Genomic DNA, 13,942 nt, shown 5'->3' on the forward strand with positions numbered 1-13,942 from the left:
AGATTCTAGGTATTGTTACAATGATACTGTTGCAACTTAGGTCAGAGTTTTGGAAGGGTGATTTTTGAGGAGTGAGGATACCTGCACCTTCATAAGTCATTCTAAACAATATTGAATTCAGTAAAACCATTAACTTTTTTATCCAAATAACATCAAAATATGATTTGACAGAAACTAAAACTAAAACAAGCCATTTCTGATTGGTTGGTTTCAGCGCCCTGGCCTAATACCCACATTAAAAGTCCTCAAAAATTTACTCCCAGCAAACAAATCTGACATCTAGAGTTTAAAGGATGGTGAAGGGAGGGGTCTGGGGCAAGGAAGAGGTGGAAACAGGGGTTCCTAAGAGGTAATTAGGGCAGGACAGTTGTGTCCCTGATCTGGGTAAGATTCTCTATCTGCCCAGTAGACTCAGATTCCAGGTCCCTAATACAGACCACTCCTCTACTAGAGGCAAAGAAGCCCAGGAAGGTTCTGAGCTCCTGGTTAAAAGTTAACACTTCACAGGAAGATAGCCACTCACAGGGCTATCTTTGACACATCCTGTTTTCATCCTGAAAACTTTTTCTACCATAGCTTAGCACTTATGCTGCCCTTTCTCTAGCTTCTTTGGACTCATTTGGGTGGCTAACCACACTTGCTGCTTCTGCTTTTACCTGCTTAGCTTGTTTGTTTTGTGAGGACTTCAACCTTACATTTCTTTACTTAAGGACTGTGACCCCTTACCCTTCAGTTCAGATGACCACACATTAACATCCAGCTTACCTTAACTTGCATGTGACCAAGCTCTGAATTTACTAGGCATTGGAACACCTGAACTCCAACCCCTCACATCTTGCTCCTAATCCTGAATCAAGATTAACATTCCTCACTGGTTGCACCTTGCTGGCCTTCTTCCTGGGGCAAGTTCCAGAGAAGCTCTAGCCTAGGAGTCAAAAGGCCTACCTCACTGTATGACTTCAGTGAAGTCTGGTTATCTGGTCCTCAGTTTCTTCATCTGTAAATGCATGAGGGTAGACTAAATGATCCTTAGACTCCCTTTCAGATCTAGGGATCTATCTAGTCAGTTGTGCAAATAGTAGGTTTTGAATAATTGTTTAGGCAACTTAAAAACTTAATTCACTTACCTATAGATTTTTCTGAATTTGTAGTTTTTATGAGAGTGTATCTTAAGGGATAAAAGGATAGGAAATTTAAGTCTTGATTACTTAATAGGGCATTTTTTAAAATCCAAATTTCCTCAGATCAGGGCAGCCTCAGTCAGAACAATGCGACTAAGCACATGCCTCTAGAGAAAAATTTTTAAAAATTAAGTTTTGTTTGTTTTCTATCATGGGCTTTGCAGACTTGGATGATCTGTGATTTTGTCAAGAATGAAAACTCCAGGTAATTAGGGCAGAACAGTTATGTCCCTGATCTCAGTAAGATTCTCTATCTGCCCAGTAGACTCAGATCCCAGGTCCCTAATACAGACCACTCCTCTAGAAGCAAAGAAGCCCTGGAGGGGCTATCCTATCCAGGACCTAAGGCCTATGGAGTTGCTTAAGGAACATAGAGGTTAAATGATTTACCCAGGATCTCACAGCTAATAATAATTATTATTGTAATAATCATAATAATAATAACAACTTTTAAATGGCACCAAGGTTCACAAACTGCTTTCCTCATTTGATCTTCACAATGACTCTGTGAGCTAACTACTATCATCCTCATTTTTACAGATGAGGAAACTGAGGCATCCAGCAGTTGACTTGTCCAGGGTTTCACAACTAATGAGTATCAAAATCTGAACCCAAATCTTTCTGGATCCCAAACCCTGGGGCACATTCAATAAACCAGGCTGCCTCTGGTTTATTTTAAAAAGTATAAATACTAATGTAATTGATGAATACCTGACAAATCTCCACCAAATGTTGTCCTTGTAATTGCTGATTGACCAATTAAAATATCTTTATTCAATGGAATGAAATAGAACACTCAGTCCAAAGTCTGACATGATCTTTAAAAAAATGAGAATAGCTTATGGATCACTACAGTTCGATGAGGAAAATACCATTTTAGGTGACTTCCCTGTCTAATAAACACATGGTTAATCATTTCAAATCTGAAAAAAGAGAAATAAAAGGCAGGTGACATAGGACAACCCCTTCCTATTCCTTAAGTAGTTGGTGTTTTTGTTCTTTTAATTGGTTCTCATTTGTGCATTAATATTGGCCAATGCCAACCCTAATAATAATGTTTAATTCCTGATCAAACTAATTTGAATCTAGAGAGAGAAGGCATAGAGCTGTCCTTTTACTACCACAAAGAACTCCTGTTGGGGAAACTCCTTCTGTTAATGCAGTTCAGTAACTTCTCTGTAACTGTATATCTTGTAATTTCCTCGAGCATCTAAGGGTTAAATGACTTGCCCATGATCCCATAGTTGGTAAGTGGCATATAAGAGGACCGTATATTTGGAGCTATAAGAGTCCTCACAGATCACTTAAACTAACCCTCCTAATTTTATAGACAACATAAGTTTTCTATAAGACAGTAGAAAGAGGTGATGACTTGGCCAAGGTCATCTAAGAGCAGAATTCAGATGCAATCCCAGTTCCTCTGATTCCAATCCAGTACTTTTTCTCTCCACGCCTCTTTGAAATGACTCTGTTTCTTCATTTTTGATAGCACAAAAGTATCACGTTACATATGCCACCATTTGTTCAACCATTCATCTCTTTTATTTCCAGTTTTTTTGCTACTACAAAAAAGAACTACTATAAATGTTTTCATACGTATAGGATCTTCTCTTTTCTTTGTTCTCTTTTGGGTATAAACCTAGCAGTGATATAGCTGGGTCAAAGGGCATATAACTTTTATATATAATTCCAAATTACCAATAGCTTTCCATTCACAGGCCTACCAACTGTGCTTCAGTGTGCCTGTCTTCCCACAGCCCCTCCAACATTCATCATTTTCTTTTTTTGTTATCTTTGCCAATGTGGTATTTGTAAGGTTCCTTTAATTTGCACTTTTCTAATTCTTAGCAAATAAATAATGAATAATTCTTAGACTACATTGAACAGGACCAGGTCTTCTGACTACAAGGCCAACCTATTATCCAATACACTGCCTATAAGTCAAACAAATAAAGATCGAAAATGGAATTTTAGATACCAACTGTCTTGGTGTATAAAGACTCGTTGCTCCAAGTTGTTTATTTTGTTGCAAATAATCATATGACCATCAGCCTGCCAGTGAGGGAAACCATTCATAGATCTTTGTGTGGATGTTAACGTTTAGTTATTATGGTCTAGCAAAATAAATTCTCCCTGGATTCTTTGATGCAAAAAAAAAAAACTTCTGTAAAGTGTTCTTTTGGAAACATTCCAATCGCTTATGAAAATGAAAAAGAAAAAATATAAATAGATAATTACTCATGCCCCTTTGAGCAAAACTGTAGGCAGAGAGTGTTCTGGAGTAGGGAAGGGACTATTATGGTCAAAAAGATTTTGAAATGGATGTGAAGAACTAGAGTTAATCATATACATTATTTGGGATGGAGAGGGATGGCATTGAATTAGAGGAAAGAGGCATTTAGAGTAATATTGTCAATAGAGAGCCCTGAACTAGGCTAAAGGAGATAGTTTTGATTTGGATTCTGCCACCAACTTCTTAAGTGACCTTGGTCAAGACATTTTATGTCTTTGGACATCTTGTTTCCTCATCTGTGAAATAGATCATCTCTAATGTCCATTTCAAGGCTAAAATTATCCGAGTTTCTGTGACATCGACAACCTGTTCTTTCTTTCCTTCATACTATTTCCTTTGAACAGGTGAGGTAGTGGATAGACACTACTGGTTGCATAAATCTGGGCAAATAATTTAACTTCTCTCAGTCTCAATTTCCCTACCTGTAAAATGGGGATAATTATAGTACCTACCTCCTAAGGTTGCTGTGAGGATCAAATGAGATCTATGTAAAGTGCTTGCAAACCTTAAAGCATTATATAAATGCTAGTTATTATTATTATTATTGAACATTGTTAAGTACTAGCTAAACAAACTATTCAATGTTCCTGAAACATGATCTACTGTTTTCCGTGTTCATATCTGCATAATACCTGTTTTTGACAGTTGAAATCTAATAGTCACTAATAGTTGTGGTTAAAAAACACATGTAAGGACATTAGTCATTTAGTGTCCAAAGAAGGGCAACCAGGATAATGAAGGGTAACAAGTCCATGTCACATCAGGATCAATTGAAGGAACTGGCAATATTTAGCCTGGAGAAGAGAAGATCATGGAGACATGATACCTTTCTTCAAATATTTGAAAGGCTTCCCGGTAGAAGAGGGATTCAATGTATTCTGCTTGGCCCCAGGAGGAAGAAACAAGAGCAACGAATGAATGGAAGATACAAAGAGGCAAATTTAGGCTTGATGCCTAACAACTAGAGTTATACAAAAGTGAAATTGGGGACCCTCAGAACTTGTGGGTTTCCTTTTACTGGAAGTCTTCAAGTAAAGTTTGAACGACCACTTACTGATCTAATGTAGAGGGACTTCATGTTGGGGTATGGGTTGGACTGGGTGACCTATGGGGTTATTTCCATGTCTGATTTTCGGTGATTTTCAGATCAGCTGGTGGAAAGCTACTTGGTAGTGAGCCTCTCTGAAGCTAGATAGGCTGGTCCTTGGACAGAAAATGTAGAAGGCCTTCTAGCTTTTTATAGGATCTGCCAGAGCTAGTACTCTTCTAGTATAGCCCTTTAAGAAAACTCAAGTTTACCACTGAGTCACAGTAGGGATTGAAGGACTTTAATGCAAGATAAACAGACACAAATTATTTATAAATATAAAAATGTTACTCTCTCTATATGTGTATATATATATGTGTGTGTGTGTAACATATCTCTATATTCTTTATATATACATACACATACAATATACATATATAAATATATGTATGTATGTATGTATGGATGGATGGATGGATGGATGGATGGATGTATACACACACTGGTTGAAAAGCATGCCTTTTGGTAAATGGAAACCCCAAGGAGCAAAATATTATGTAGCTACTGCCTGTCCCCAAATTCCCCTTTTGAAAGGGGAGAAAACTCCAAGTCAGATGAAAACTGTGAAAACTAGATGCATCACACTTCCCTTTTTAAGAAAATGGAAATTACAGAAAATCACAACTCTTACACACAAAAATGATGCCTTCTATTTTTGTTCTTATTGTTGGAAAAATTTTTTTTTGAGGTTTCTGGTTTTTAAACAGAGGAAGGGAAAAGGAATAAGTATTTATATAGAGCCTACTATGTGTCTGGTATTGTGCTAAGCACTTTATAAACATTATCTCATTTGATCCTCACAAGGTAGGTGCTATTATTATCCCCACTTAAAAGATGAGGAAATCGAGGCAAACAAAGGCTATGATTTAACCAGGGTCATACAACTAGTAGGTGTCAAAGGTCAAATTTGAACTCAGGTCTTCCTAATTCTGGGACAAGCACTCTATCCACTGTAGCACTTAGCTGCCTCTAAATTACATATTTTCTCTCAACTGATACATGTTTTGAAATCACATTCTCCAAATTCATCTCGTCCTTTCTTTTCTTTTCCCACGAAACTTTTTATAATACTTATAGATAGAACATTAATTCTTACAGATAAAATCTTAGGGTTTGGAGGTCATTTCTATAGTGAAAATCACACATGTGTGACAGTAATCATTCTTCTTTATGATGTAACTAAATCTAGTTTTCAAAACCCTCTGGGCTTGAATTAAGTTTTAATTTTATAGTTATGTTGTCCCCAGATAATTGGCACCAGGCTTTCATGGTGGAGGCAAATTAACTTTTCTGCAGAGATGCATTATTTTACTTAATTATCAAAGGAAGTACATTATACAGTGTGCTTCTGTGGGGGCTTGCCCTTTTGATGTTCTCTATAATAGGCTGATCATATGGAAATTTGCCAGGAAATTACACAGATTTCCAACTTAAAGTTTGTCCAAGAGCTATCACAGACATTAGTGGATGGAACCTGGGGATCCAAAAGGTTTCTTGGTTTGGCTTCTCTCCACTGACCCAATCTTCCCTTATTTTTACCCTATGGAAAATTTCCCATAATGACTAGCCATAAGATCTCGTGATTTATGTCTCCATAATTCTAAAGGAACCTATCACTTCTGTTTCAAAAAAAAGAAAAGAAATAAGTTTTGTCTCTAGGGACAACAGAGACCAATTGAATATAGTTTCATCTTACAATGGGTTGCTTTGACAATTTATAGTCCCAGCTCCAAATTTCTAACATTAAGAAAATTTTCTCAAAGGGAAAAATAAATGCCTATAGTTCATAGGAACATGATTTTCTAAGCTGGAAGAAACCTTAAATGTTGGTTAGTATAAAACCCTGGTCAATCAATAATCTACCAATCAATAAATATTATATTTATATTATATTATTATACTTATATTTATTTATTAAGCACCATTCATAAGCACAAGCTGCTAAGTGCTCCAATGGATAGAGTATTGGGCCTAGAGTCAGGAAGATTCATCTCCCTGAGTTCAAATCTAACCTCAGACACTGCTTAAGCTGTGTGACCTTGGGCAAGTCACTTAACCTCATTTGCCTCAATTTCCTCATCTGTAAAATGAGCTGGAGAAGGAAGTGGCCAATTGCTCCAGTCTCCTTGCAAACAAAACCCCAATCGGGGTCAGGAAGAGAGTCAGATATACCTGAAATGACTGAACAACAACATATGCTTGTCCCTGGACATACTAGACAAAAATGAAATTGTCCTCGCTCTCAAGGAGCTAACTTTCCATCAACCTGTACAGATATAAGTAAATATAAATTATATATAAAATAATTACAAGGTATCTTGGAAAGAGGAGGATCAGTAGCAGCTGGAGGATAAAGAGAGACTTTAGGACTAGGCTCTTAAGCTGAGTTTTGAAGGCAGGTAGGTAGGCTAGGAGTTCTACTTAGCTTAGAAGCTTATGTATAATAAACTTCCTCTACCAATGAGGTGAGGAAGAAGTGTTTTCCAGACATGGTGGACTGCCTATATAAAGAATGGAAATAAGAGATGGAATGTCATATATGAGGAACAGCAAGAAGGCCAGCTGAGGAAACCGAGATATGTTAAATCCAATTGTCATGAGCTCTTTCTTAAATATATCTATCTGTTCAGTTCTTAAAGGCAAATGTGCTTATGATGATGGTGTGTAGCATCCTGATTGGAATAAAGCTATGTGAATTCAAGTTTCAATCTTTCACCAAAAGAATTTGTCTTTCTTTTTATTGTTGTTGTTCATCCTTCATTCTCAAAGAGGACCAATGACATCATGAGGATGATGTCTTGACTTGTGAGTGAATCAGGTTTAAGTGAGGCAGGGCTGTGCAAAGCCATCATCCTCACTGTCTCCTCCAGAGTCATCAGAGTCTAGTGGCAAGACAAGAGTCAAGATGATTGGCTATGGCCCAGGATGCAGTGGGTGACTTTGGCCTTTCTAAATTAAGGTCTTTCCAAGACTATAATCCAAAATTAAAAGCAAAAATATTTTCTACCACGTGATCAATCCCTTGAGCCAACAAAGTCTTTGTTAATGATATCTACTATATAGTATTCATGGCTAGGGAGTGTTGGCACACAGTAAGCACTTAATAAATGCTTGTTGATTTGACTTGTTGAGAACTGTGATATATATATATATATATATATAATATGCGTGTGTGTGTGTCTATATGTACACACCTCTCTCAAAAATCTTTAGCTGTTTCACACCTAAAAAGCAGGAAAATGTAAATAATATTATGTGTCTGTGCATATATGGCTCCTGTGAGTCATACATACACAACACACATATATACATACTTCCATAATTCACTTTTGGGAGTGGGTTGGGGTAAGGTTTGAACTGTGATTTCAATGGTATAGTAAATTCCCTCTACCTTTGCAAATTGGTAACTGACCTATAACCTAGAGTGTCTGAGAGCTGCCTGAGACGCTGCGAGCTTAAGTGTCTAGGGTAACACAGTATTTTTCAGAGGAAGGATTTGAACCCAAGTCTTCAAGACTTAAGTGGCTGTTCCAGTCATACTGCCTCTCAACTTCCAATATCAACATATGTGGGTCTTTATGCGTATATGTACAGACGTATAGACATGTGGGTATATATGTCTATATAAATATAGACACACATATCTCTATAGAGATATACACACATATCTACATAAAGATGTAGATATATGTATATATTTCATCCCATGTGACTGTCATCAAAGCAACCAATACCAACTGTGCACACAAAAGGTGCTTAGCAAATGTGTTTTGAGTGAATGGTGTTGATAGTGATTTTGTAAAGTAAAAATTTAACTGTGCCATTCCTCTATTCAGATGTTCCCTATTCTCTCTGAGATTATTTATAAGCTCCTCTGTTTAGCTTTTAATATCTTTTACAAGCCGGCCCCAAGCTACCTTTCCAAACTTGTCATATATTACTCCCCTCTCTATATACTTTAATTCAGTCAAACTGGCTTTCTTATGGTTCCTCACACATAACACCCCATCTCCCATCACCTTATCTTCATGTTAGTTATCCCTCATTCCTGAAATACACTCACACTTCACCTCTGCTTCCTAGAGAATCCCCTATTTCCATCAAAATTCTGCGGAAGTGACACTTTCTTCACAAAGGCTTTCCTGATCCTCCTGCTACTACCCTGACTTCTCAAGTTAATTTTCTTTAAATTTATTATGTTTTAATTTATTTATTATATTATTATGTATGTTTTGAATGTACCTATTTACGTACATGTAATCTCCTCTGATAGAATGTTATCAACTCCTTGAGGACAGAGATTCATATTTCTCTTTATATCCCCAGTGCACAGTATAGCATAACCCCTAACAATGCATGCTACCTAGTTGGCTCTTAATAACTTGACAAATACTTATTCATTGATTTATTGATACTTAATCCCAAGGTCAATTTATTGCCATCTGTCGCACTTATTCAAGTAAAATGGATATATTGTTGGACTCACTTAGTAGGCTTCTTGTCCAACTCTGTGTCATAATCTTGACAATAAAACTTTTTCATTTACTTCATTTTTCCATAGCACGTGGTTAAAGCAGCTACATTCGTATTAAGATGGACTTCACTAAGGAAGTTAAAAATTGAAGTAGGAAAGCAAGCACATGTGAAAAGGAATAGATCTGCTGGCATTTTAATGATGGTATTTTACTCAGAAACAATTTTGGAAAATTTAGACTACCAACTCAATTGATGTACAATGAGTTCACATTTTGAAAATGTGTATCTGTTCCAATGGGACTGATATATTAAGGAACATTTTGAGCATAATGCAAACTTTAAGTGTAGTTCTGCATTATTTCTTCTTCAAGAAATAGCAAGAAACAGAAAACTGTATCATTTCACAGTAACTGAAATTCTGCAACCCTTTCCATGCCCATTTTCACAAGCAAACCAGGTCTTGCTCAAACTAAAGTGCTATGTTTATTGCTAATCTTCTGGAGCAGTAGAATCTGTGAGCAGAGCAGGGCTGATCTGCTTCATCCCCACCCCCATTCTGCCATGGCCTCTGACCCCACACCCAGAGTGGTCACCTGACCAAGCTGCTCATAAAGTCCATGCACAGAGTGAGCATCAGCCTGAGGAGTAAGCCACTCTTTATTGTACTATTTATGTGTTTCTTAATCATTTCACATAAATAAAACTGCACTACTGTTTTTATTAATTTCTTATCTTTTTAGGTCACTGATCAAGCTTTTGACAGTTGTGCCCCCCTGCAACCCATTTTCCCCATAAGTTCTGTGATTTTTTTTATCGGGCTATTTGTGTATCATGGTGCTTTCTGTGAACCCATATATTGAGTTACAGGACAACTAACAATACTCTGTAAAGAAAGAGTGATGGCACTTAAGAGATGAGTCAATAGGAATGACTAAATATATATAAAATATCTTTTCCATGCTTTTGGAATCTTTCCCCCTTTGAAGTATTTTAAAAAATTAATCCTGGAATGCTCTTAAAATTTTGTCATAGACAGTGTGTGCTTCCATTTCATCTACAAACATTCTAAGGAAAATTGGGTTTTGATGAATTTCATACTGTTGTCTCATTTTTCTCCTCAACTGCTAAGATGTAAGATAATGTTCCTGATGACCTTCTGCCTTTGTCCTTTGTAGTGAATTGCACTTTAAATCAGTATCCCCTTGGCTACCATGCTTCACATTGACTTTAATGGGCTAAAATAGTTGCTAACTAATTTTCTGCCTTTAATCTGATATTGGCCAGGAAACCAAATAACCAACAGTTATTTTAACTGTATCTAGAATGAGAATAAATGTGATTTAAGTGAGTTGTCCTCCTCTGAGAAAAGTGAATGAATTTTATAACACCTACCTTGGTTATTCAGAGACTTTCATTGCTTATTGTCTGATTCTTGGCTGATAGTCACAGTTGCCATATAAATAGGTGTCTCTGTTCATTAGTACAGTAAATAGGTTTTTTAGATTTACTATAAATAATAATAAAACATAATTGCTGATATAATACAGGGTTGAATCGTGGGTGGAGGGCCTGATTTGTAGTCAGGAAGACCTGGGTTTAAGTCTTACCCAATAGCCCAGCTCTATGAAAATGGGCAAGTCACTTAACCTCTCAATGCCCCTGTGCAACTCTCTAAAGTTAAAAGTTATGAGTTGATGTTATGGATTAATATTAAATAACATTAATAATAGTATGATAGAATAATTAATATTGATTATTCTATTATAACCATCAAAATTAATTATTAATATAATATATGTTGGTGTGATGTTAGTAATTACTATAATGTATTGTTAATAATTTATTAATATGTATTAATATAACAAATTAATTTCCATACTAGGAGTTCACTATGTAGCTGGGTCTCAATTAAATGCAAACAATGAACCCATGAAGAGGTGGCATATATTTAAATTTGCACTATTCAGTTATAATTATGTAAAATTTGGTCATTGGTTCCAGCCCAGAGGAAAAAATCAGTGCAAATTCAAATAAGTCAGCCACTTTAGGGAATTCATTATTCACATTAATTGGGACCTAGCTGTGCCAATGAAATCACAAATACAGATGAAACAAAACTTTATAATCATTTCCAAAGGTACTGAATAAATTATATTTTTATAATTAATACTAAAAATTATAAAACTAATATCAGCATACCTCACTAAGGCAGATTACAATTTCTCTGAAACTGGGTAGATGATGTTCAGGAGCTGCTACGGCAGAAAAAGTCCTCTCCCAATAGTTGATGTCAAGATGAAGCTCTTCAAACTTACTGGGGTTGAGCTGGTGCTCAGGTAACATATATCCAGTACATTTCTAGAGCCGTACTTAGACTTTCCTGATTGCCAGAGCCTGCCTGAGTTTATGTGCCACTAGAGTGATCAGGGAGCACTCATGGTCCCCTGTGCCATATGTGGCTTAAGAGAAAACTTCAGCAGAGGGAAATAATAATGCTACTAAAAAAACCTAATAAATATTGTACCTATTTTTTTTTATATCACCATAAATCTCAAAGTAATCATTGCTCTTGACTGCTAAGGGCCTGGGAATGGGTTTAAACAGAAAGCCAGTGCTTACTGTGCTGTTTTAAACAGTAAAGTAAGGAAGACAGAAGACTTTGCTGAGATGACACTTCCCTCCTGGCTTTGCTTATTATTCTCTGGACTTTGACAACTTGTTTCAGCTGCCTTCTTCCCCGGGGCTATCCTTAGCAACTGGGGCCTAACTCTCTTGGAATATCCCTACACTATTCTGGCCCCTTTCCCAAAGGTGAGTTCTTCCTGGGGCCTTCAGTTTAGGGAGGGACTCAGAAAGGGTGCCCTGGTAAATGATCAATAACTGGCTTTCTACCCCCACTCCCCCAAAAAAGTACACAGGACACACTTTTAAGTCTAATGAGCATCACTGTCATTTTCTCCATCACTTTCTTAAGTCTAGACAATCAACAAAACAATAATCAATTCCCTGATTTGTACCATTTGCCGATTTCCAAGGCATAAATGCTCACACTGAAAATTTAATAGTCAGCTCTCCTGAGCCTCTTTGTGTTGGCTTCATGCACCCTGGGCCCAAGTCAATCACCTCTCAGTCCTCTCCTGAGGACTCCTCCCAACATTTTTCTCCTCCCTTTTGCATATTGTCTTCCCCCATTAGAATGTAAACTCCTTAAAGGCTGGGACTATCGTTTTACTTGTATTTGTATCCCCAGCCCTTAGCACAGTGCCTGGCACAAAGCAAGTGCTAAGGAAGGCTTGTTAGCTATCTTCCTATCTACTGAGAATCAAGTATGCTTTGTTATAATTGAATCCTTTCAGTCATGTCCTACTCTTTGTGACCCCATTTGAAGTTTTCTTGGCAAAGAAACTGGAGTGATTTGCCATTTCCTTCTCCGAGAAACTGAGGCAAACAGGGTGAAATGACTTGCCCAGGGTCACACAGCTAGTAAGTGTCTGAAGCAGGATTTGAACTCACAAAGATGAGTCTTCCTAGTTCCAAGCCCAGTGCTAAACCTTGAAAATCTGCACATGGCAGATTTAAAGAAATGACTTAAAGAAATGTTTAAAGATTTATTTAAAGAAATTATTTAAAGAAATATACATGTTATGATTTCAGCTTCACTCAGTGCAGTGTAACGAAGGATGATAAGTTTTCTAATTCCATTCCCCATTTATTCCCATATGGGCTATACCCTGGATGACTGCCCCCCCCTTTACCCTCCTTTCCTTTACCCTACTTCCTCGATTTACTCTCTATGTACTGACTACAGAAAGAGAAAACTAATCCAAAATACAATCAGCCTCGTGAGCTATTCACCATATCAGTAGCAGACTTAGGACTTCTGCCTCTTGATCTTGAGCTCTGACTACTATATATATATATATATATATGTGTGTGTGTGTGCGTATTCATGCATGTGTACATATACACATATATGTGTACATGCTTGTATATATTATAACTAGAAGAGAATTTAGTGGTCTTCCAGTCTAACCTTCTTACAGATGAGGAAACTGAGTCTCAGGGATATGAAATCATCAAACTTAGTGGTACAGCCAAGATTTGAACCAAGTCTCTTGACTTCCATTATACCTTAACTGCATTCCTCATCTAAATAGCCCAGATACATTATACCTTAGCACTAAACCAATTTCCATTTCATGAATGAATCCTGGGTTCTGGCCTTGTGTGATGGAGTACACACAGTTTTCGGACCTCAGAGATTTGAATGCCTTGGAGGATTCACATCGTGCTCCACAAGCAAGGCAGGATGTCTTGGCTACCATAACAACAGGATCTTAGGAAGGCGAAGCTGGCATTCTGTCACTAGGGAGCTATAGCACATCTTCTCCCCTGAGTGAACACAGACCAAATTACATAAATAGCTTTTGAAAGGATTTATGACTTATCAACACTGAGGTCACTTGGCCATAAAAGAGAGAGAAATGATAGTTTTTCTATGCTATAGCAATTAGAAGGGACCCTATAACCTGCAAAAAAAAAGTAAAAATAGACTTCAGATTAATACCATACATAGAAATCCAATTAATTTAAATTATCTAAAGCATAAATCACAGCATTCCACAAATCAAAATCCACACATTTTCATGCAATTTCTATTAAATCTAATTACTTTCCTCTATGACTTTAAATGGAGGTCATCTTCTGTAATACTGAATTACACTCCTCCCAAGATTTTATGTAAAAGGGCAGTTAAATGATTGTAGAAAATCAGTGACATAGCCTCTAGTTGAAAATAGAAATATGATGGCATAGGTACCTGTCAAGAATACCATCTACATGAATGGATTGTTTTGTCATGGGAATTGAGATGGGCATAAGGTAGAGTGCCCACAGAATTTCCAA

This window comes from Vombatus ursinus, unplaced genomic scaffold (assembly GCF_900497805.2).
Source record: "Vombatus ursinus unplaced genomic scaffold, bare-nosed wombat genome assembly UNPS02009132.1, whole genome shotgun sequence".
In the NCBI taxonomy this organism is placed as follows: Eukaryota; Metazoa; Chordata; class Mammalia; order Diprotodontia; family Vombatidae; genus Vombatus; species Vombatus ursinus.